At 31.7% G+C, this 27,282-nt stretch overlaps 1 long non-coding RNA gene across 1 annotated transcript; it reads left to right on the top strand.

Annotated features, from left to right (window-relative positions):
- Positions 1–1,196: 1,196 nt before the first annotated feature.
- LOC111768698 (uncharacterized) lies at positions 1,197–26,613 on the top strand. The gene is made up of 3 exons (XR_002801174.2): positions 1,197–1,315; positions 24,866–24,975; positions 26,362–26,613. It is a non-coding gene; the product is annotated as an uncharacterized lncRNA (long non-coding RNA).
- Positions 26,614–27,282: the final 669 nt, after the last annotated feature.

Here is a 27,282-nt window from a genome sequence, read left to right on the forward strand (position 1 = left end):
TATCAGGTTTCCAATTTCCTCACATTCTCGCCAACATTTCTTTTTCTTTTTCTTTGATATGAGCCATCCTAATGGATGTGAAGTGGTAACTCGCTGTGGTTTTGACTTGCGTTTCCCTAATGACTAGTGGTGTTTAACATCTTGTCATATGTTTATGGGCCCTTTGTATACTGTCTTTGGAGAAATGTCTAGTTAAGAGCTTTGCACATTTTGGGAAGAGTTTTTTGTTGTTGTTGCTGAGTTGTATGAGTACTTTATATATTCTGAATACTAATTCCTTACCAGATAGATGATTTGCAAATATTTTCTATCATTCTATGGGTTCTCCTTTCACTCTATTGATAATAATTCATATGCTGTTAGCAATCAAATATTTAATGGATTTACCACATGCTTTCTATTTCTTTGGTTCAATTTTTCTTTAATGCATCTCATTCAATTTCTTGTATCAAGTTTTCTTGAATTTGAAGTGCATTCTTTATTAGTTTTTCTCAGAAATTGCTAATTAGTGGCAATTTATCTGAGTAGATTTTTATCTGGGTGTTTTTATTTTATCCTCATTTTTAATGCTAATTTACCTGGACATAGAATTCTACATTGACAATATTTATCTCACAACATTTGAAAATAGCATCCCATTGCTTCCGGTAAGTCTGTTCTTTGTTGGTTGCCATTACAGTAATATATTTTTATTCTCTGGCTAAGTTTAAGTTACTTACCTTGCCATTGAAGTTAGGTTTCAAGATTTGTGCAATTAACTACATTTTTTGCTTTCCTACTTCATTTTCCTTGATTAACTCAGCAAATTCATATTTTTAATTTTCTAAAAACAAATCAGAAATTATTTCTTCCCTTCTTTCAAATGTTTTCCTCTGAAAGTCTATTTTAAGATATTTTACGACAAAAAATATATCTGAGGAAATAAAATGTGCACTTATATAAACTGTGCAATTCAACAGTTTGTATTATATTAGCATAGTTGGGTAGCCATCATCACTACTGAATGTTAGATCATATTCATTACTGCAGAAAAGCCTGTACCCATTAATTGTCACTTTCAATTCCTCTCTATCTGCAGACCTTGGCAATCACTAATCTACTTTCTGTCTCTAGATTTTCTTATTCTGGAAATTTCATGTAAATAGAATCATGCAATACGAATTTTGGTGAGTGGATTCTTAACATTTTCAAAGTTCACACAAGTTCTAGAATTCACTAGCACCTCATTCCCTTTTTAATTGCTGACTAATACCCTGCCGGGGTCCAGCCTCAGCAGAGTCCAGGTTCTCGCGGGAGAGACGGCATCGGCGAAAGTGTAAGTGCTAGACGTGAGACTCGACACAGTTGCAAGCAAGTCCAATTTATTTCGGGGACAGGGTACACTTATATAGGAAAAAATCACACGAGGTGGTCTAACTATTGTCGTCATGGGAACAAGAGATGAGGGGCAGTGCGTGACTAAAGGTAATAATCAAAGGTGGTTATCTACATACTAGATGTGCAGCATACATAGCGATTGTTTAGGAAGAGGTTACATCGTTTCAGGGTCTTCAAAGAAGTTAGGAGGACAGCGAGTACATAATTAATGGAATATAGACCCCCTCATCCTTGGGGGCTGCTGTTTGTTTTTTGAGATATGTTTATTGCCAGTTCTGCCTGTTTTTACAAGGCTTCCAGGACAGAGGGAAGACATTAATCAGTAATAGGCTTTAGAAGGAGGACAAAGGATTCTGCTTAAAGAATTATGTTCCCTGGAGAAGTGCCTTGCACGATTCTCCTTCTATTGCCAGACCTTGTCACAATACAATGGCAGCTAGATTGGGGGAATGCTTCCCACAATACCCCATTATACAGATACCACATTTTGTTTATCCATTCACCAGTTGATGAACATTTGGGTTTTTGCCACTTTGGTGATATTATGAATAATGCTGCCATAAATATTTACATACAAGCTTTTGTGTGGATATGTGTTTTCAATTACTGTGGGTACATACTTCATAGTAGAATTGCTGGGTCATGTAGTAACACTATATTTAACTTATTAATGAATTGCTAAACTGTTTTCTAAAATGGCTGCATCATTTTACATTTCTACAAGTAGTTTATGAGGGTTCAAATACTTCGACAATTTTTAAGTTTTTTTATTGTTGAGAAGCAAGAAGGTTTTTTTTGTGTGTGTGTATATTATAGATACAACTCCTTTATCAGGCATAGAACTTGCAAATATTTTCTCCCATCCTGTAGTTTATCCTTTCACTTTTTTGATAGTGTCTTTTTTTTTCCAACAGTTTTTTTTTCAGATGTACATCATATTTCAAATTCTTTGTACATTACAGCATGTTCACCACGCGAACACTAATTATAGTGCATCCCCTCACATGTGAGCCCAATCACCCCTTTTGCCCTCCCCGCTCCCTCCTTCCCCAATGGTAACCACCAGTCCAGTCTGGTGTCTTTTAAAATACAAAATATTTTAATTTTGATGAAGTCTGATATATTTTACATATTTTCTCACTTGTGCTTTTAGTGTTATATCTAAAAAACCTTCACGTAACCTACGATCATAAAGATCCATTTCTATGTTTTCTTCTAAGAGTTTCAAAGTTTTAGCTCTTGTAATAAGGTCTGTGTTCCATTTTGCAACAATTTTAGTATATGGTGTCAGGCAGGAATCCAATTTCATTCTTTTGCATGTAGATATCAAATTGTCCCAGCACATTTGTTGAAAAGACTATACTTTCCCCAAGTCCTGGCATCCTTAATAGAATCAATTTACCATAAATTTGAAGGTTTGTTTTCGACTCTCAATTCTATTCTATTGATCTATAAGCCTGTTGGTATGCCAGTACTACACTCTTCCTGATTACTGAAGCTTTTTTGTAAATCACAAAGTATGAATCCTTCAGCTTTAGTTTTTGTTTTTGTTTAAGATTGTTTAGCTATCCCAGGTCTCTTGTACTTACATATAAATTTTAGGATCAGCTTGCCAATTCCTGCAAAATAAGCTGCTGAATTTTTGACAGCTGTGTAGATTCTTAAATTCATTTGGGGATTACGGCAATCTTAGAAATACTAAATCTTTTGATACATGAACAGGGAACTCTTTCCATTTATTTAGGTCTGGGATTGCTTATAACAATGATTTGGAGTTTCCAATTCATGAATTGTATATATATCTTTGTTAAATTTATTCTTAGTATTTTATTATATTTGATGTTATTATAAATGAAAATATTGTCTCAGTTTCATTGTCAAAATGTTCATTGCCAATATAGAAAAATAATTGATATTTATATATTGATATTGTGACAAAACTTAGCGAACTTGTTCACTAATTCTAAAAGTTTCTCTATGGATGCTTTAGAATGTTCTACACACATGGTTATGTCATCTAAAAATAAACATAGATTTACTTCTTCCTTTCCAGTTTAGATGGCTTTTACTCCTTTATCTTGCCTAATTGCTCTGGCTGGTACCTTCAGTGCAATGTTGAATAGAATGGAAAGAGTAGCCATCCTTGGTTTGTTTCTGGTATTAGTGGAAAGCCTTTAGTTCATCACCATTTAAGTGTGATGTTAGTGGTGAATTTTGAGTAAACATCTTTTATTAGGTTGATGAAAGTCCCTTATATTCCTAGTTCATTAAATTTTTTTTCCTAAAATTTTGTTTGATAATGTCAAATGTTTTTTCCTGTATGCACTGAGATGATCATGTGATTGGCTTTCATTCTGTTAATGTGGTGTATTACATTGATTGATTTTCATGTATTAAACTAACTTTTGCATTCTTGAGGTAGATACAACTTGATCATGGTATATAATCATTTTCATATGTTGCTAGATTTGCTTTACTGGTAATTTGCTAAGGATGAATTTTCTTCGTCTATTCATAAGTGATATTTTTTTCTGTAGTTTTCTTTTCTTGTGATGTCTTTGTCTGGCTTTGGTATCAAGGTAATGCTGGCCTCACAGGATTAGTTATATATTCTCTCCTTTTTGACTTTTTGGAAAGTTTTTTGAAGCATCGACAATATTTCTTTTTAAATCATCCTGTAGAATTTAGCAATGAAGCACTATGACCATGAGCTTTTCTTTTGGCAAGTTTTAAAATTATCAATTTATCCTCCTTACAAGTTTCAAGTCTTTCCAAATGTTATATTTCTTCTTGAGTCAGATTCAGTAGGTTTTGTCTTTCTAGAAGTGTGTTCATTAAATCTAGATTATCTCATTTAGTGTTCTAAAATTACTCTTTTCCAATTTAAAATAAGAATTAGATCATTCTGGAAATCAGATCCTTCTCAAGGCTTGTTGTTGCCATTGTTATGATTGTTGCTACTGCTTCGGCTCTTTGCTTTTTTAGCGACTTTCCAGGACTAATTCTGTAAAGTGTGTATTCTTAGTCATTTATGGCTAGTGACGTCTCTACTCAATTAATGATTAGTCAGAGATTTCCCTGAATGCTTTGAATCAATAAGTTTCCTACCCACTCTTTGCCAAAAGACTCTGGGTGTATGCTGGGGCACACTTCAATGCTCTGGCAATTTCCAAGTCTGCCTTACCCCTTCACTTTCTGCTTGTACAGAACCTCAAGGTCTGTCAGAAATGAAAGAATAGGGCCTCCTCGAGTCTTACTGGGCAAGCACATAACCCAGTATATGCATGTGATGCTCTGTATTCTCAGAAATATGTCAGAGCTTTTCAAAGCTCCATGTGGATATATCATTCTCCAGATTTTCCTTTATTTATTTTATTTTTGCCAGCTTCTTGAGCACCACAACTGTTCATGCTGCCTCAAACAGCTGCAATGTTTAACAATAGCTGCTGATTATTTTATAAAAAGGTCCTGCAGATACAGTTTTTCACACTGAGTCAGATTTAATAAAAACCAAGCTCTGTTAATTGGCCTATTCCGTGGAGCTTCCAGGCAGGTAGAGAAAACACTATTTGGACAATTCAGGGAAAGTTCTAAACCCTCTACCTTCTCCAGTGGTTCTAAGTTTGCTGATTTTCAAGGATACTATGGAACTCACAGCAAAGGAGGGATGGAAAGAGAGCAAGTTAAAATATCTCTAAGCTTGCTGTAATTACCGAAGATTACCTAGGTTGCTGTTATTATTGAGAATCAGCCTTTTTCTTGAATGACTGTTCCTCAGATTGTTGTAAGCATTTGGTTAATTCTCAGAATTCTGGAAGAGTTGGTTTTGACAATATTCACCAGTGTACTTACTGCTTTTATGGAGGACCAGATTTTTGAAGGCATTACTCTGACAATTCAAAAATAGTCTCCTTTCCTGAATCTTTGGAGATATATGAAAACAAATATGCTCTCTGTGACTTCTTAATTATCAATGGATATTGAAAGAATAAATGTGCGGGTTAAACAAGAAAAAGTTTCATAATGGCCATTTAAGGATTTTATTGATGGCATTAAGCTAAACACTCACATTTATGTTACTGCAAGGAAAATTATCCAAATTATTATTTATAAAGTGAAACTACATGGCATAAAGGAACATCAAGCTCCAGCAAATTCATTGTCGGCTACTGGCTACTGAAGAGAAATATATCAGTTTCCAGGGTTGGCCAAGAGAGAAGATTTAAATATAGGTGAAGGAAGCATAATAAATTTGGTAAATATTCTCATATACTGCATTTGCTACATATTTTTTCCGCAGTGGCCCTCAGACAGAGCTTGAATGATCAAGAATTTAATAAAGCACATGCTTGGGTCATCATAATAAAATGTAAAGCAGTGGATTATTAATCGTAATGGGAACTGATACTTCTTTTTTTGCTATTTCACATACATATTTTATTTTGCATTATTTTTAACTACAGATAGGGAGTTGGTGGAGTACTATAACATTTTTATTGTGTAGGGCTATGAATATCTTGCTCTAGGCCTGCTCAGATATTGATCATAACATAGCAGATACTTATAATTTATAACTTATCTCTGAAAGAATTACTTTATAACGTGTTCCTGAATTGATGAACAGTTTTCAATACATTTATATTTACTATCAATGTCACCCGAGATAGTCTGTTTTCAGATTCATATTAAACTAATGTCTTTGATCAGAGCACTTCTCAATTTTAAAAATATAAAATATGTAAAATGTACATGTAAAAAACTGAGCATTATGTATGTTTGTTCTTGTAAAACCAGAGCTGCTGTTGATTATTACATAAAGAAATAAATAGATAAATTAGGTTGAAGTCAAAAGAGAAGGAAAAAAGACCAGTATATTTCAGAAAACAACCCATAACATAATCCTATCTTCAAAAGAAATCTACATTTATGTTAAAAGCAGAAAATTCATACGGTTAATAGGAGCTCTGGAAATATAGGTCATAGTAAATGTTTCCTATTATATGAATAAAGGATTGGAAGCAATATTAAATTTTCTAAAAGAAAAAGAACTATTTTATTTTCTAACTCTACCAGATTCCCTAAAGCACACACATACATAAAATGTGTTTAGAAAGACAGCTTCCTATTGCTTCTCAGCCTTTTGGCTAAGATCAAGTGTAGAAAGGTAGGCTCCTTTTAAAACAATGAAGGTTCATGAGATGGTTTAAACATCAAATTACCCCAATGGGCCTTATCTTAATAATACTTTTCTGAGTATCTTTGTTGCTTACTTCATAATTATTGTGATTTAACTGCAATGTACAATGAAGAATTGTTTGTTATTCTATTAATACTATGTTATTTCTTGATGTTTCTTTTAAAATAGTTCACGTATTGCATTTCAAAAATAAAAACATGCTGCTAAGAAAGCAAATAGAAATGAATTTATGAAAATCAGTTGAAAGTAATACTTATGAATGAGTAGGCATCTCTTTCTCTTGTCCATGTTAAAATATTTTCTGATCAATGTTGGATTTATTTTTTGTTTCTCCTGTCTACACATATAATTTCTATTCTATGATTTGGTGACAGTATCATTGAAAATAAAATTTCAAGTTGTATGATATAGGAAACTGAACATTTAATAGATCAGGTTATTATTAAATTTGTGTAAATTAAGGATATAATCACTATTTAAACAACCTTAAATCAGTCAGTTAAAAACAAAATTTCAGTCAGATCTGTACAGTTTTTATCTATCTCTTCATGACAGAAACCATCTGGGATATTGGCAAGGTATGGAAAATGGTTCACATTTTCAGTTTTTATCCAGATGTTTGCAATAGTAAATGTATAGCCTATGGATGTTCAGCCAATTATAGTTAGAAATAGTGTTACCCTTGTTGTACTCTGCTGAACAAATTTACTTACCTTTTGTCCACTTACCTAGTATTTCAGAATGTGTAAAATCACATCAATTCTTTTTAAAGAAAGCTATAAACCAGTTAAACTTAAGTTCATATCTTGCAAAGCACGTTAGATATTTTTGGTTGTCAATTCCTACCAATAGAGGCCAACACTCTAAAATCCAAGTTTTATTGCAAGTTCCCCATTTTTGATTAATTTTCAGCATGACAAACTGAGACATAGATAGTGAGATCCCACTGGGCTCATTATTCACTTTGTTCAGTGACCCTGCAGGGCTGATCTGAACATAAAGATCACACTGGCTTTTAATAGAATTCTACAGAAGGCAACATGAATTTCCACCGAAGAAAATGAAGAAAAGATACTTGCACATTCTATGCATGGTGCTCAAAAAAAGAAGATTTTTATTGTATCAAATTATTATTTCTACTCCAATATCTTAAATAGCAAAAATATGTTCCCAGGCTTAATTTTGACAGTTTAGATTTGTAATTGCCCCAATTTATGTAGTTTAATATCAATGTGGGAGAAAAATTTGTACAAATAGATTAAAACCTGTAACTGATTATGTTTAAAAGGATAACTATAATGACGTAATTTTAGAATATTAGAAAAGGCTTTAAAAATAAGCTTATCCAATCCCTACATTTAAAAGGAGAGAAAAATACAATCCTTATACTTTGAATAATGTATTCATGTTTTAATGGCAAAATTTTCACTAGGTTTTTCTTTTATGGCCCCTCTGAAACATGACATTTTCTGTCATAATCCTATCATTCTTATTATGTCCATTTTATATAGACACAAGAAAAAATCTGGCTGATCCATAATACATTTTAATTTTTGGCCCTCTTCTCAAAACAGAGAACATTTTTATTTGACTTCCTTCATTATTTATCTGGTATTTTCCATTAGGAGAACACAATCATTTTCAGCACTGGCTTGAGGTTGATCTATTACAAATGCAAATTAGATGTGAAAATCTATCTCAAAGATTTCCAGGTAAAAATGAAAAAGACAATCATTATATTGCTTTAGGAAAATGATTACTTTAGCCTAGTTTTCTATCTCTAATAGTAAATTATATAAAAAAGAAGAGAATGTTTACATCAAATACGTAAATAATCCAAAATAACGCACAATTACTCCCTTTTCTCCAAATTTCCTATTGCAATTCTTCCTAGAATCACTTTTCTATTCATGCTACATTTTGAATTCTTTTTCATAAATATCCTGTCATTGATATTCAGTTACGTTCACTATTTTGCATTACTTTTCACCTTTGTTTTCTTTACCAAAATACAGATGCAAAACTTTAGTGTGAAGACATTCAATAAATTTTTGAGCATTTTATCACACAATACAAGTTGACGGAAGTCATCATAATTTGCAGGACCAGACAGGAAGTAGATACTTATTGCCTGTTATTGCAAGGCATTATAGCTAGAAATTTAAAAATGCCTTCTCATTCATAGACACACTGTATCAACAAGCTTGGGCTGCCATAACAGAATCCCACAGACTAGGTGGTTTAAACAACAGAAACTTATTTTCTAACACTTTTAGAGGTTGGAAGTCCAAGAGGAAGACAGCAGGGTTGGGTTTTGGTGGGAATCTCTCACTAGCTTGCAGACTTCCGCCTTCTCTCAGCGTCTTTTCCTCTGTGTACCTGTGCCCCTGGTGTCTCTTCTGTTTCTTATAACAACTTCAGTCCTGTTAGATTACGGCTTCTCCCTTATGACCTCATTTAACCTTAGTTACCTTCTTAATGATCCTAGCTGTAAATACAGGCACACTGTGGGTTAGGGCTTCGACATATGATCCTAGCTGTAAATACAGTCACACTGTGGGTTAGGGCTTCGACATATGTATTTTGGGGGATGAAATTATGTCTATAATATCCTCCCTCTATAGACGTATTATTAATACTTTTCAAAATAGAAGAAAATCCAAAAGTTTCTAAATTCATATGATTACTAAAGAGAAAGAAGGGCTAATATTTATTTGAAATGGTAATTTTATACAGAGTTTATACAGCTTTTCTGTTTTATTCAACAGAAATATAGGCATCTTCACATATTATTAGGTGAATTCTAAAGAACATAGAGAAATTTAGTTTAAATACCTAAGGCTAAGGATGTATAGCAGCTATTGGTTTTAGGCAATATTCTGCATTGTCTTGACATTTTATTTTACACAGGTTTCATAAAATTCTCTTCATATTTTATATTTAATAAGTAGTATTATTTTCTTAGAATTATAAAGGAATATTTGCATATATTCATCCAAATATTTCCTGTTTTCACAAATATTTTCTTTGACTCACTTTTATTGCTTCTAAACATAAAAACAATTCTTAGTTGAATGCTAAATGACATGATAGTATCATCAACTTCTTATAACATAGGTCATTAAATATAAATGAGTAGATTAGAAAAAATATTTAATATCAAGTGTATGATATTAGTCATAGGACTCAACTACAGCTCTGGTATTCAGAGTTATGAAAAAGAGTCTATTTTTATCTTCTTTCATTTATTAATGTGAAAGCTGTTTTTAATGAGTCAGGTAAAAATGAACTATATAGTTGTTAAACATGGACCACTCTTAAAGTTTTGGGCCACCCGCATATCAGATAATTATTATTCATAACATTTTATCCAACTACTTTGAAAAGTTATATAATCATTATAAAACGTTCACTTAGTCTTTTAAGGAACTACTTGGTATCAATATTGTTTCCAACTATAATCTATGTTCATGTTCATTCAACAGTTTAAGAAATTCTGGACTAACATAAAAAATTGTGAATGTGCCACTCACTATTTCTCTCCAAACTATCAATTATCAGTTTCAATGCAGTAACACAACGATTTTTATCAAAATAGCTACTGACACTTCCAAAAACAAATATCTGTTGTAATACTAAGAAAGCCCATATTTCCATTGATTAACTGGACCATATGTGGCAAATAGGTAAAATCACCTATTTAATATTAGGTAAATCTAACCTCTTTAGAGTAAATGGTTTAAGCTATGGCTGAAGGCTTATTTTGCTAAGCCATGATGTGTGTGTATAATTTCAGAGCTTGCAGGATAATCACTTTCTCACCCCAAAATATATTCCTACCTGATACTAAAAACATCACCTTAAGGAACAAAATAACTACCATTTAATGTAGACAGATTTTTAGGAGCCCCACAAAAGCATCAAATGGCCTACAAAACTACTGAGACATGAAAAAAAATCACTGACTCCATAATTAAAACTGCAAAATTGAAAATTAATAATGATTGAAACTAAAAAAAAAGTTTAATAAGCCTTCAATATTTTGACACTAAATATAAGCTCAATATAGGTAAAATTTTGCATAGAAGGTATGGTATGGAGCAAGCCTCCTAAATAGATGATAGGAAACACACTACCTTATCAACTATTTACAAATTAATGTGAATTAGTCTATCAATATTTATTAATGCTAAATAAAAGAGATTGTGACTAACTAAAAATGAAATGGATATGCATTAAGGACGCTAATATCTCAGAGGATGAAAGGGTCAAATAATGACAAAACTGTCAAAAAGGAAGCTGAGATCAGAAGGAAGGCAAAATCACAGACGTGCTAAAGTCTAAAGCCAAATGTGATAACAGTACATCCTCTCAAATATTAATTTTACTAAACGCATCAATGGTGTATTTTCACTAAAAAATTTAACAAGGAAGTGGTAGTTAGGTGTATTTTTCAAAAGTTATAAAATAAAATTTGTGGATGAAAAATGACTTAACAACATAGAAATATTACATTATGACATATCTCACCATCTGACTTAGATCATAGGGTTAGATATTGTTAGAAAAAATAATATTTTATAAAAATAGTGATTAACAAATTAGGAAAAAATTTTGAATAATCCAAGAAATGTTTTCAGAAATAGAATATTATATAGAAAAAAATATATACTTACTTATATACTAAACATTTCACTTCTTAAAGAAGAAAAAACATGAAGTCCTATTATCAGGAAAGATAACTCATATTAAGGTGTTATGACTCTTTTCTATTAAACTATTTAAAGAACTCCACAATAAAGAATTTAAAGAACTCTGCAAATGTGATATTACACTTGAAACATGACTTGCTGTTAGATTAGTTAATGAGGAGATTATTTTAGTGATTTATTTTGTAATCAGATGTATGAGCAAAATAAATTGTTGCAGTGGTTAGGTCACTAAGTTGTATGATGGTTTATTATACACCAATACATAACCAAAAGTGTTAAAGAATTATTTTTTCCTATTTCTCTCCTATTATTATATCTTCTCCCAAAATTTTTATGAAGTTAACTTAGTAAATCATGAAATATTTTATATGCCAATGATCCAAATATTTGAAAATGATATTTTCCATAAAAAATGTTGAGATGACTTAAATAATACCCATGATTTTTCTTAAATCATCTTATTTATGTCTGAATTCATTTATAATCTCCTACCACTACTGACCTGCTTCTCGGTCTTCAATCTTTAATTTAATGGGTCAAAAAAATTTTTTAAATAATGCAGAGATACAGAAAGGAGCAGGGAGTGGGGTATTTCCGGGAAGAAGTGGTCCTTAAAAGATTCAGTGTGAACATGAGGTGGAAGCAGACTTTATGGGAAAAAAAAAATGTTTAAAATAGGGTGATTGCAAATTAAAAAAAAGAAACTGTCTTCTCTCAAGGTGACTCTTTCTACATGTGCGCCTTGGATGGTTTCCCAGGAAGGAGGAGCTGAAAATACCCCATAGTGGTCCAACAGTGTTGTATTTACTGATAGTGGAAAGACTAAATGTATTTCACGAACAGAGTATTTGACACAGAGTGTTTCCTTGGATATTTATAAAGAGCTAGTGCAGATGATGAAATCGGAGCTCAAAAACAGTTTTATAGTGAAATCTCATTGAGTAGTAAGGGGAATGAAATATCAGTGATTCCAAATTGAGTGAATTTTTTTACTGTATTAAAAATGCTCAGACTCTACAGGCAGAAGAGCCTCTTAATAGATGATTTATGTTTTATACAGCATCTTGTTAGTATGTAATCTTAAAATGACTTTACAATATTACACCTGTTTTATTTTATATATTCAATGAAACCTTGGAATTGAATGTTAAACAAACTAGAAGAAAAAAATGCAACAAGGAAAGTAAAATATTCAATTTGAATAGCAAGTGATAACTTTTCAAAGAATTTTATGTTAAGGTTAGTTTTTTCACCCCTATTTTATACAGAGGAAATTGACACTCAGAGAGATAAAATTATTTGAATGCAATAACTTTTTGTTTGTTTTGTTTATTGTTGTTCTTTGTTTACCTTTTATTATGTGGAGAATGTCATAATTACTCATTTGGTCGTTTTTTTCTTTTGCTGAGGAAGATTCGCCCTGAACTAACATCTGTGCCAATCTTCCTCTATTTTGTATGTGGGTTGCTACCACAGCACGGCCGTCACCAAGTGGTGTAGGCCCATGCCCAGGAACTGAGCCCAGGCCATGCCATGGGGCTGGCCCCTTGATCATTTTCTTTTTAATGAAGGATAAATAAGCTTGATTAGTTTTTTATGTTTCTTTTACTTCTTTCTTTTACTTAAAAAATAGCAATATTTCTGCCTATTAAATAATTAGGATGTAATAAAATTGTTTTAATAAATGGAAAGTGTGACAATTTCCATTTGGCATTTTGTGCCTTAATTTTGGCCTCTACTATATAGGTTGTACTACTTTATTGGCTCTAAGCCCTTTGTGTTTCTCTCTAAAGACTTTAAGATGATTACATAAATGACTACTCTTTGAAATTCCCAAATAATTTATTATTTAAAGACTTGTCATATACATTCTAAATGTTAGGCAAATAATTGTGTCTTTTACACAAAGAATAGAAGTTTTCACATCCAATTTGACAATCAAAGGAGAAAGTGTTATAATAAAGAGAGTTTAAAGCATAAACCCAAACCCTCACCTCTGGATTCTACTTTGTGTCTATGTCCTTGGGCAAGTTACTTAGCATCTTTGCACTTCAGCGTTTCTTATCCAAAAGTGGCAATATATCTATCTATATATATATATATGTATATATATATCTCTATAGTGCCTACCTCAAAAAGACTAGTAAGATTGAGAGTGAATGTCAATTTACTCCGAACAAAGCACACTTGCAAAATTCTAGGTGCCAACACTTAATATGTACGACCTCATTGAATCTGCAAATCTCACAAAGTTGGTTCCATCATTTTACTTCTTTTGCAGATGATGAAATGGTTATATAGAGAGGTTAAGGACATGGCCCAAGATTAGCCAAATAAGTTTACAAAACAGAATTTGAACCCAGGCTGTTCACATTCACAGTTGAAGCTATTAATAACTTTTTATTGCTTCCATAACTAGATCCATTTCTATCATTACTATACTTCTAAATGTATACCTCTACTTCTAGTATTTCTATTATTACTATACTTCTAAAAGTGGCAGAATATAATTATCAGCACCATGGCATATGCACTGACTTCAGAGATTAGATGAGAAAGAAATATTGAAAATGTTTCCTTTTCTATGGAACAATGACATAGAATGATCTCTATTCTTCCATTATAAATTGAATAAAAACATGCTGCAGCACTAGGTCATACATCTTATTAACATTAGTAGAATTCCATCTCCCTCCTTCTCTTCTAAGATCTCTGTCCTCTCATTTAAAAATGCAGATGATAATAAAATAGACAACACCCACAAAAGAAACTCACTGAGGCATTATCAAGTAGTTTTACACTGACATCTAACCCGTTCCTTCTGTGCCAAATGGAACTAGGTCAAGTTTAGATACGTGATCCACCTTAGCATTAGAAATACAGATAATCAACTACTAAAATCAGGTCAGTGTGCATTCTTAAGCAAGATTGACATTCCTAAGCTAAAATAGTTGTAAAGATCAAGAGATTACAGATTTAGACTTTAGCTTTTCTATGAAAGTGGATGCATCTATTGCAACTATAATTTCTCTGTACTTTTAGACAAAATTTTCACTTCATAAATCAGTTTGGTAACATTTTTCTTTTAATATTAGTAATTGAAGAGGAAATCTCAGATCTTGAGCTTTATGTGCTGAATAACATTAGATAATACACAGAAAATGCATTGTTTATATACTTACTGGCAACAAGAAAGAAAGGTAGGATTGGACCAAGAAAGTAATCATTTTTTAAAAAGAAAAAAGTTTTATTTGTAAAAAGAAATATTATTTAACACATTTACGATAACTGCGGAATAGATTTTATTACAGGAAGTTTAATACGTCATTTTCAAACTATCAAAACACTGTTCTAAAGAAATCAACTTTATTCAGATGTTCTAAGTGTTAATCCTTATCCTCGCCTAATACTTTAAGCAAGGAAAGCTAATCTGGATTTATGTCCTGTGAATAATGTCCTATATTCAAACATGATGTAATCTTTTATTCCTTCTACTTGAAATCCCTATTTCGTTTACCCTTTGCTCTCTACTCTTTTTCTGCCTTTCTATAAATTCCATTAACTGCAGCCAAATAACCAAAATTTCAGTGGAAGAGGTTAAATAACAAACACCACAGCAAATGAAATCATAGTGGTATCATCACCGAACATTTGTCAGAAAGGTGCTTCATTGGATTTTTAGGGCCTATTTCTGAGTTTTAAGAAACTAATAAAAAGCATAATAAAGTAAATACTTTCTTCAAGTATGACAAATAGAAATTTAAAACACAAAATTATCTTAAATAATATTAAACAAGACTGTTTTTTGGTCACTATTTTGTACAAATTCTGAGCTATGGATTTTCACAGGGTTTAGCAATTTAGCCATTGGAGGGGATGAACTTTTGAGAAGTTTTCATTATCATTAATTTGATTTAAACTGAATAGAACCATAAAGAGACATCACAATATGATATTTTAAGATTGTTTCTTATTAAAATTTCCCATATTTTCAGATCTGCATTTAACGCCAGAGGTGGGAGCACTTTCTACTTTCTCCTAAACAACATGCAATTCTTTCATCAAATTTTCTACATTTGAAAATTTCTCAGCTTATAATTCCAAATTGTTCTTCTTCTTTCTCACCTACCTATAACCTCTTGTATAGAGTACAACAAATTTAGAATATTTTAAGGGTGTGTATGAGCTATGCTTAAATGCATAGGATTGAAGTAATAATGTTACATAATTGTTCAAATGTGCTACTGGTATCTTAAGAATATTTTTAATACTCTTTTATTAACTAAAATGTGTACTTACATAATATAGTAAATCCAGCTTTTTATAAAATTCTGAAGTCTAACTTTGGTTGATACAATACGACTTTTGTTGTGTCAGGGGATAATAATACTACTTTATGGTAAATGTTCCTATGCTATTTTCTCAAAAGATTCCATAGAAGAGTGAGTGTCTGGGTCACAGACTTCATTGGCCTATTACAAAATGTGCTATCAATTTAGATAAAGTCAAAGAGATCTGTGTTCTGTCTGTTTAACTATGAATTATAGTTCATTCCTTTTGAACAAACGTATCTTGTTTTAAACATTTTATATATCCTTTTTCTGGGCATGGAAAGTGTAAATCACATTTGCAAATTATATAATCTCAATTTTATATATATATATAAGAACTGTCATCTAGTACTTATGCAACGGAAAAATATTTCTATGCTTTCATCACATAATTATTGTAATATACATTTTTTGTAGGGATGAAGTGTTAAAAGTCATAGTCTAGAAGTTTCCATTGTCTGAAGGAGCCGCTCCCAATAGGACTTTAAGTATTAGAAGCCACCAATGAAGCTGAATAAGGGACACAATTAAAATAAAACAGAACAAAATAAAGTGTATGGTAAATTGTTTCACCCAACATACTTTAAACATGTTGAGAAGTAACTCATTAAGATGTATACATTAAATGTGTGCCATTTTTGTGTATCAGTTATACTTCAATAAAGCTAAAAAATAAAAAATAAAAATCTACATTGCAATTAAAAATTGCAAAAAAACACATTGAGTAATAAGTAAATCATCCATTTGTGTATCTTCATTGAGTGAAACTTATACATCGTATTTTAGCCAGTGAAATTTGAGAGAGGGTTGTTTTGGTATTTTGAGAAAGTTTTCACACAGTCTCAAGGGAGAGGGACCAAAACCATAGATCCATCTACCTAGAGGATTGAACAACAAAGTTCACATGTTAATAGCTACTATAATCATTGAATTATACACATGAAACTAATGTATTATAGAACTAAATTAACCCAAGGAAGGACAGAGGGAAAAAAGTCTAAAGAATCTTGTTTCTTGATAAGATCAAAGACGTTCGTAATCAACCTTAGATTTTTTTTTATGCATGTGTGTGTGTGTGTTTTGTGAGGAGTGAATGTTAAAAGTCTTGTTCTAGGAATTTCCATCTTGTATGGGAGCTGCTCACATTAGCACCTCAAGTCTTAGAAGTCACAAATGAAGCTGAGTATGGTCTAACTAAGGGATATAATTAAACAAAACAGAACAAAATAAAAACAAAATTTTTAAAAATCCAGGTTTATATGGATTTATATCATCAATCTCCTCATGACACAATGTCTGTAGTATTTCATAGGAAAAGGAAAATAAAATCCTCTAAAGTTTCACATAGTAGTCAGAGGAACCAAAAAATTACTAATTGCTTTAACAATAATAAAGAGTAGCAATTATCAAATATGACACGTACACTGCTTAGGTTTATTTTACTTATAGTTATTTTATGAGTTAATATGTTATGAACCTATGTTTTGAAAGAATTGGCTATTAAAGTCTCTAAAGGAAGAGATCTTGTAGAAATCGTTGCAACCTGTTTAGAAAATAATTTGCCATTTTCTTGTAAATTTATGTGAAGATATTATTCAATCTTTAAGCTTTTTTCTACGTATCTGGTATCACAAGTAGTTTAAGGAAGATGTCAAAGACAAGGAAAGACATAAAGTCAGCACACATAAAGGAAGCAATAATATATTAAGTACGAATACATAGATTGATTTAAAGTGTAACGTAAAAATACAAACACAAGGCCAAATTTGGATACCTAGAATTCTCAGAACTTGGAGATGAAGGTTGTTCAGATTTGAAGACTTATTATAGGGTATAAAAGAGTTAATCATGTAATCCGGTTTAAATTGGGACATACCATGGATGGGAAAAAATATTGGCTGGAAGTAAGTTCAATTAGATGGATTTCTGAGTGGTAAAAAAAACAATATCCTGTAAGTATTTATTAAATAAATATCCAAACACTACCAATAGCATATTGTTTTTATTCTTTCCATTTACATGTTTGGAACTGTAGAACCCTATTACTTGCTCAAATTCCTATAGTAAGCACTTTTCTATATTCTAATATACCTTAGCTTAGCAAAATATTATTCAACTCATGCGAAAGTTTTTTTTTACTGTTATACATATTTGTCAGTATTGCATTTAATTTGCCAGGTTTATGTACAAGATATATGTGCTCTTGCCTTTTCATTTCTCAAACTGATTTTTTTAAATATATTTTAGATTGCCATTACATCACTAAGAACTTAGGAAATGAACATTATCAAATTGTTTGTAGTTATTAGGATTTTTCTTTTTGCAGTACAAAGGTAGGAAACTATATGACTTCATTTTCAAAAAGGAAGAGTGTGAGAAACATATTAAAAATGATTCAAATAAAACAATTGCAGTTTATATACATGGATGACATATTGTCAATGTTTTGAAAACAAAAGGCTGCACGAATTATTAGCTTACACTTAAATATCTGTATTATAAAAAGTGAAAATTTCCATAAAAGTTTTCTAAATGTGAAAATACTCAAGGAACTTTCTATTTTCAACAACAGAAAAAAAGCATCAAAAAAACTAGTTGGTTTGATTGAGTAATGATCACTGTTCTTTACAAATATGAAATGAATCTTTGTTGTATATACTTTTAATAATACATTACACTGCATTGTGCTAGTCCTATGATATATTTATTTTTATTTATGTTAGCATCTTGACTCTAGGCAGGTCAATTCCTAAAATTCTAAGTAAGCCATGCATCTAGATTTTGTTTTTGAATTCCTCTGGGTATGAACATTCCTTAACTTTTATAATACACAATTTCTTAAACTCAGAATATTTATCATACATGACACAGAACTCTGTTAGAACTATATTTGTCTACATTTTTCCTAAATTGAATTTAAACTCCTTATTCCAGATGAATTTTTCTAAGAGTAAAAAAATTGTTGTCCTGCTTATAATTCTTCGTAAGAGCTAATGACTTCTTTTAGCTTTGTCTTACCTAACTTTGCAAATTTCTTAATGTCTCTGAAATTTTCTTTGCCTTTCCTACTCTTTTGAAATAATAATTTTTAAACTTTAAATCTAAAATCTATCTAGAAATGACTTAAGTTGTGTTTTTAGGGAATTCCCTTGATAAAAGATACACATATACACACATCTATATTTACAAAATCACTTTAAATCAAAAGAAATTTGAACTGTCCAAAACACTAAGATAATTTAGGTTAAAAGTGGTAAACTCAATGATAGAAATTAAAAACATGTATCAAGTAACACAAACTTACAAGTTGACACATTTACAACTTCCAACTATGATATATTAACCTGCTATTAATATTTGGAATTTTTTGTGTTGATATTAAACCAATGTTTGTGTAAATTCACGTTATGAAAATATAGGCTGGGCATCTAACTGAAGAAGAAATTGCAAGGCGAGGACAGAATATGTCTTTACTTTAAACAACAATATCATTAATGATTAACAGAAATGGAAAAGTTTAAAAATACATGAATCAGTCTCAACTCTTTTTGATGGAAAGCAACGTGTGTGTGTGTGCGTGTGTGTGTGTGTGTGTTTTCCTAGGAATAGATTCTTCTTCGAATATTACCCTTAGAAGTAATTTTTGTCTCCTGAAATTTCATCAAAAAGACTTGACAAATATAGACAAGGGAAGTCATATGCTGTTCCATTTTCTGTCACATGTTCAGCAACCTGATACATCACAGAAGATAGGTTTGACAAAATTTTCTTTTCTGCAGCTGTATCTGCTTTTTACTATTATACAATTTTTGCTGATGTAAAGTTAGTTACATTCCATGTAGTTTACAGCTGTATGATTAATCTGCTTATACAGTCATTTTAAGGGTTTGTGCATTCCCATTAAAATCCTTTGGTATTATTACCATAAAAAATATATATTTTTATTAACTAAAACCTCTTCCGTGTTTAGAATATCTGCAAAATGTTCCCTGGATCACTTTTGTCTTTGTTTTAAAAAAAGTTTAAAGATACATTAAATTTTCCCCAAGAGCTTCTTTGATTTTAACTCTCTCTGTACCATTTTTAATTGATTCCATTATTAAATTCCATATGGCTAATTTAGAAGACATTTTGTCTTTTTCCTGGTAAACATTTTAAGGAATAAATCATTGTTGACATATATTAATTTGCCCATATTAAAATGTCACTATCCTCTCCTCTATTCCAACCACAGATTTCTGTTCATGGACACTATAACACGAAAATGTATCTTTGAAAAAGTATTGGTTTGAATTTCTTATACTGTTTTGGCATTTGGGATAATAGACAATATTGATCTCTTAATTTGCAAAAATTATTGTTTATTTTAAATCCTCTACCAAATACTCATTGTTTTTCATTTTATGTCACTAGCATTAGGTTACAGGCTGGGACAAAATAAGTCTGGTTTCAATACTTTACCAAACTCACAAGCAATGTCTGGGACAGATGATTACAAATGTGAACAACCTTGTTGTAGAGTATGTGGCTGTGACCACTGTGCACTTTATATCGCCTCCATTTCTATGTATATATTCCTGTGTGACGGGAGAGAGGAGGTTAGAGTGAATTGTCTCTGGTCAGTAAGTTGTTTTACTTTCATGAAATTAAGAGGATAGAAATATTATCACTATTCTATGCGAGTTTATTGGTCACAAAACTCTAGTTGTCTTTAAGGGTTGACAAATTATGGTCCGGCTGACCAAATCCTGCCTGCAACCTATTTTGTTAAAAAAAAAAAAGGGGATGGGGTCATGCCTATTCATTTATTATTGTTTATATCTGCTTTCACGATTTAGTAGCAGAGTTGAGGAGTGGACAAAAAGTACTACATAGTCCTCAAAACCTAACATATTTTCTCTCTGGTGCTTTATAGGAAAAGTTTACAAACCTCTGAGTTCTAAATTAACTGACTCCAATTTTTTTTTAAATGCAATATACTAGATTATTGAGGAAATGTCCATTCCCATTCCAGCCTTAAATGGATTATCTGGAATTATTTGATTAAATATGTTATTGGTCAAAGTTTAATTGGTATAAATTTTCCAAAAATATAGATGTGTAATTTTCCCTGATTTTTTAAATCATAGCTAGTTGATATTTTAATAGCTGTTTCTTTACTCATCCATTCCCTTCTTTTTTGCTTCATTTTGATAACAGTGATTTTTATTACAGTTATTAGGTATATATGCTTTTATTTCCTTTGTGGGTTTCTATTTCAAATAATAGTAATAATGAATTAAATGGATAACATTTTCATAGATACAAGTTAGGAAATTGTTCACCCACTTTTCGAGACAGTTCAAAAACTGCACAAAATTAATTTTTGTCTTTTAAGAATTTAATTCAGACCAACTGAAAAAAATGCCAATGAGAAAACATATGCAAAGTTTAACGTGCCATAAAATAAGGGTACGTTAACTTCTATAGAAACAGACAGACACATACACCATGCTGGAAGACTTGTGAGAATCATTTGAGAATATCCTGCTGTTGGAGTTATTATTTTGCCCAACTAGAACAAATGTGTGATTTTTGAAAAACCTGTGGCCACTCAGCAATAACATACAACTTTCGCATATTCACAATCCCAAATATTAACATCATTCGGCTAGCTAACATATTGTTGTAATTATCTCACCCTTTTCACAACTGATGGCTGCCTATCAGAAAGTGAGAGAGAGATCCAGTTTATTATAGAGAATTCAAGAGGCAGAAGATGTTTGGCAGAAATACAAATGTTAACTTTGGAATTGTTTGGTTTTTACAGTAAACATCTAAGGAAAGAAGTTCTTTTCCAAGAAAGATTTTCCAGGAAAGATCATGGTTGAGAGAATAGCTTTAGACATCATCAAATGACAGCTATTACTTAAATCTCTGCTAAAGGATTTGCTCTTCAAAAAAAAAAAGAAAAAAGAATATGAATAAGGCAAAAAAAAGAAAGCCAAGGGTTAATAATTAAAATATTTTACAAAACTGTCAGTAGCTTAAATTGTATAGACATGAAATAGGGGTAGTGATGTTTGCAAAAAAACACTGACATTGCACTTGGGTTTATGTTTAGAAAGGAGCAACCAGCTTTTTACTGCTCTGTGAAAGATTGCCCTTAGCACTTTTGAATATTCAAGAGTCAAAATGAATGACACTTGTGAATCTTAACATTCAGCTTCACTTAGTCAAGGTACAAAAGATAGTACACACAAATCTACTGAATTACCAGGTCATGTATTTTAAAACCATTAGTCATTTCTGTGATCACTATGATTATGATAATATGGCTTATGATAATTCATTTAGAAAAGTTGCAACTATAACAAAAGAGAAAAAGCAATTTTTGAATTTCCAAAATGTGGTATAGTAATGAGAATTAAGAATATATATATTCCTATTTCTATAATCCGATTATCATTCAAAAGAGTACCTTTCACATATCTGACCATACCTCAATCTATCTTGATGCTGAGAATTAATATTTAATAAAACCGTTCCATTTATTTGTGGAAAAAAGAAAAGAGACTAAAAAGGGTACATTTTTAAAAGTAATGTTGCAACTCATTTATAGGCTGAGGAGTACACTGAAATTGTGTGGGCTCATTATGCTTTTCAGAGAACCATGGACTCTATGAAGTTGCAAGCTTTTCTAGACTGTGGCCTTTTGCCATCTATTTAATGGCATTCTTGAGTGTCTGACCAAACCAAGCTCTATTGTAGCTATTTCATACACACATTCTTCAGTAGTTACCTCGAGACATTGAGAGAGACAGAGAGACAGAGGCAGAGAGGGAGAAAGATGAAAATTTTTAAAGAGGAAAGGAGAAAAACAACTATAGAAAATGAAAATGACAAAAAATAAAAAATAATTACGTGGTATGCAAAGTTTGGTCTTGGGCACTTACGAGAGAAATCACATAATAAGAGAAACTACTGTTTATTTAGAGCATTCTGCTCTTGGAACTTTTTAGCTCAATTTAATTGCTGCTTTAGTTCTTGTAAGATACAAGAAATTAAGCTGTTTACTAAAGGCATTAGAATAATTACAGATTTATGTTATACGCTTTAAATCTGAATGCCTGTGCCCCATCCTCCTGCTTTTGAATCACTGTAGTTCCATACTACTTTTCTCCTTCAGAAGCTTTAGTTCAGTTCAGGACATGCAATGTTTTCCTAAATTCATAGAAGCAAAATAAAAGGAAAGTATTTTTGAATATATAAAGCCCTTAAGATGAATTTATATAAGTAGATAATTTAGGTAAAAATTAACAGTTCCCTCAATTTAGTTTGTTAATGTTCTGAATTCTCCAAGACATGACTAAATTTAAGTTCAAACATGTTGCTTTTATAAGAATTACGTTAGATTACTAACTTTATGACTGTGGATGCTGTATTTCCAGTGTTTAATTTTGTGGATTATGTGTGTGGCTCTTTGCCTACCCCCCTACTGTTCTTAACAGTATTGTTTATCAACATAACTCTTTGCATGGAACAAAATATTTTAAAGATTTTCAATTGGTTTATTGTGCTAATTGCAATTGTTTTTGCATAAGAAAAATTAAATTATCTTAATAGGAACATATTATTACAGATGATTGTGCAATTTTCCAGAATTTAATGATTAAAAGCTCATCAATACCAAAAACATGTGCCTGAAGAACAAATAATGAAAAATCTAACACAATATCATCACATTTAAGGATCTTTAATAATAATGATGTCCATTGTTATTTGGTTATAAAAAAGAGAGAGAGAGATTAGTATTAAATGTTTGATTTTGAATGAGTAGATAGTTTGAGTTTGAATGTTTAAACTCATATCTAAAATGAAACAATGATAAGGAAGGACATTTGTTTTACTATACTTGATACTCCATCTCTTAAATAATTTAAACATCATGGCCTATCATGTGAATAAATGACGTATTTATGCATACTTAAATTCCAGTAACCAAGTTTTAAAAATTATGTTGAATTTTAAAGCAATTATAAAATAAATTAAAATTACAAAATAAGAATAGTTTATTACACACAATAGTTATTTTACACAATCTTTAAAACAATTGTTTCTTTGAAATGTTTCTATTCTTATATTTGATCATGGTCTTTGTGTATTGGTTTAGGACTTCAAGACACCATCTGGATTGTATTTCAAATGATGTGTTTGTGGGTCTTGCATAGATTGTTTATATAGTAGAATAGCTGAAATCATAAACGAATATGGCATGTAGAGTATACCATTCAAGAAAAGACAGTGGTTATTCCCAGAATGTGCTTATTAACTCCTTCAGACTACTTAATTTTATTTAATTTATTTTATTATACACATTTATACACTGGTGCAGCTAAAACAGAGTCACACTATCAAGTAAAGACAAATCCAAGATCTCGAGAAGCGATGGGTCAATTTACATAAGGAGCCTGGGAACTCTTTTGGAGTGAGGACACTTTTAGCATTTCCCTCAGAATGTCTATGACCAAGATCCAAAGGCAGGAGAAAACAACAAAAATGCTAAAGGGAACTCACAAGAAAGGAACGAGTGTGAGATGGTGACGCAAGCTACAGGAAAAGACAAAGAGCGATCAGGGAGAGGTCTAACTTCTGCCATATGAGATGTTACACGTTAGTCTTTATTCTGGGCAACTTGGAGGAACTTTGATCAGTCTGGCTTGACTTGTTCTCTCCCTCCAGGAGTTTATAGATAAGTACCGGAGAACAGTGTACACCTTACTTCTAGACGAGGTAGGATAGGTGTTCAAGCAACTTGTAGCTAAAGGGCATCGTAAAGTCAATTTGAGGATATCTGAAAAGCCGTCATGGAAGAGACAGCACTAAAAGATGGGTAAGGTTTAAACATGAACAGATGTTGTATAAAGTTTTAACACAGATTTTACGATGGAAGTTCACAAGTTGCCCAGATGAGACAGAGTATTTCTAGATCTAATAAGAGCTGATTACCTGTATCTTTTCAAACACCACTTTAAATCTGTTAGGATTCTTCTTTTTCCCTATAACTACTTTTCCCATTTAATATTTTGCTATATATTTTTTACTTCCTTTTAACATCTGCTTTTAGAGCCACCATTTAAATAATTTTCTTAGCATGTTTTTATGTCATTTGGATTACTCTTCGGGATAATTTTTGTCCAGAAATTACGAATAGAATTTTCTTTATTGAGGTTTAACTTACTATTACTTCTTCATTCTCTAATCTACAGAGTAAGACCAGCGATGAAGATTAACATTATTGGCTTTCCAAACTGTCTCAAATACTTTATTAGATTCTTCATATTATCTGGAACTAAATACCACAAAAAAAGACAAACAGGTATGAATTTTTATCCCCATTCAACAGATGAGAACAGTAAGCTTCAAAAAGTTTGAGTACTTTCATTTCCTAAATGTTTGAATCAAGTCTCCATGTTGCCAAAATCCTTGCACTGTCTGGCAGATCCAACAGAACTAGTCTTAGAGACCATGGCTTAGCTCCCCAACCCCGCCAAAGTATGTCTGTCTGGGAGCATTTTAAAGCTTCAGGTTCTTACAGTATATGTTGAAGGAATAGAGGAAGAAAGGAATCTATTTTTACATATTACTCCATGAATATCAGATGATCAATCTGCCAGAGTATTGTTTCTATAAGATAAACAATGAGCTAAACTTTTTAAATAAACGCTGTGCTTTGGAGAGGTCAAAATACTGAAAATGATGACCCAGCAGGCAATCTTCCTTTTCCTTTTTTGCTTCTTCAAAGCACTTTGTGTGGTAATATATGTCCTTGGAGACACTATGCGTTTAATATTTAGTCTATTTAATATTTTAACTCAGAGCTATTGTTCACTGAGGCAGAAATTTGGATACTGAAGTCATGCAGCTAAATGCTATTAGAAGGCTAAAGACTCTACTTAAAATTTCAGAATGTTGATCTGGGCCATTTGCAGTGAATTGCAATGAAGTAAAAAATTCATTTTAGAGTTTGCTGTATTAGATATAATGGAACTACTTTGCTCAAGAGTGAAGAGATAGTTTAAATATTTTTTTGCTTCATATACAATCTCACTGTTTTAGAGTGATTTTATTATATAATGCTTATCTCTGAAGTTTTAATGTGACAATGACATTTCATTAGTTTCAAATGCCTACTTCTCAGATTTATTATTACACAACTCCTCCGCCCACCCCAACCATTTCTCCGGAACTGTACTTCCTTTTAGGTGTTCTTTTTCTGACTTCTGCTGGAAGATCGTTCTTGACCTCTCACTGAAGTGTCAGTGCTATGCTGCGACAGCTGTCACATATTTACAGCTCTGCTTTGAAAGCTTTGTTGTACAATATCTCTTTACTTCACCCTTTTCCGTGTTTTTGACGCCAGTATCTCAGCTTAATCCATTGGTGACGTGAATCGAATTAGTTCTCCTACATGTGAAAAGGAGAAGTGAAGGGAAAAGACAGGATAACCCAAACGTGAGAGAGGTTTGGAAAATTATTGGTTGTGTATTCCCAAGGTACAAATTGGGGATTCTTCTCAGAACTGGGTTGATGGGATTTTTACATAGCAATTGTAGCTCCTTTTAGCTTTGTTACGCATCCAGTTTCAAGGATAGCACAATAGTTTACATGTAATCTGCACTGTTAAGCTTTTGAAGAATTAATAACAGTAATGAAACCATAATACCATAAGGTCAAAGATTTATTGTGTTTATTTTATAAACAGGAAACCTGGGAAGAGTCCATAATGTATTCTAAGATATTTTCTGAAATGGCATTTGAAGTTCGTCTTGCTGTTTTTGTCATCCAGTCAATCAATAAGTTGTTACGGAGCTCCTCTCATGATGATTTATATGGACAATCTATAATTAACACCTGCTTCTGCAGTTTCCTCTGTCACCAGATGCATTTCACATTCCCATGAGGCAAACTACGCATTACTTATTCAAATACATTTATAAAGTGTGTGTGTGCTAAATGCAGTGAACTATAATGGTTAACAAAAAACCTCTGGCCTCAAGGATCCTATGATTTTATTAGTGGGTTTTTTTGACAAATTTTACTCAATAGATTTTGTTTCGACGTTGTTTAATGGTGCTTCTCAAAAATACCCATATATTTATTATAGTCTGTGTTTATGTATGTAAACTTCAGCGTTCCAAACTCTTTTCTCTCTTTTTTATCATGTGAACTGAAACGACGTACTCCACCTAGCCTACCTCCACATTAAAATGATTTATTCTCTGACTATCTTTACAAATACCATTCTACTATCATCATCAATATGATTTATGAGTTTACTATTCTGGGCAACTCTTGCCAAGGTAGATACAAATTGCTCATTTTATTGCTTATTTCAGGAGCTTCCCCAAACCCCATTTAAATAAACATCAAGATGTTCAACTTTTCCATATACAGAATCACATAATTAACACTAAGCTATTCAAACCTTATCAAGTTGTTTAAGTATTATTTTTGGGAAACCAGGATTTAACAATCTTGCAGGGCTACAGAGAACCAATCAAGCTCGCTTTATCACCATGGACCAAGTGATACAGAAACAGAACTTTGCAGGGCCTTGGGCATCTGGCTTGAGTGTCTTCTATGGCATTATAATTATAATTAATTAATTTTATTGGCTTCAAGT

Source organism: Equus caballus, chromosome 17, assembly GCF_041296265.1.
Source record: "Equus caballus isolate H_3958 breed thoroughbred chromosome 17, TB-T2T, whole genome shotgun sequence".
NCBI lineage: Eukaryota > Metazoa > Chordata > Mammalia > Perissodactyla > Equidae > Equus > Equus caballus.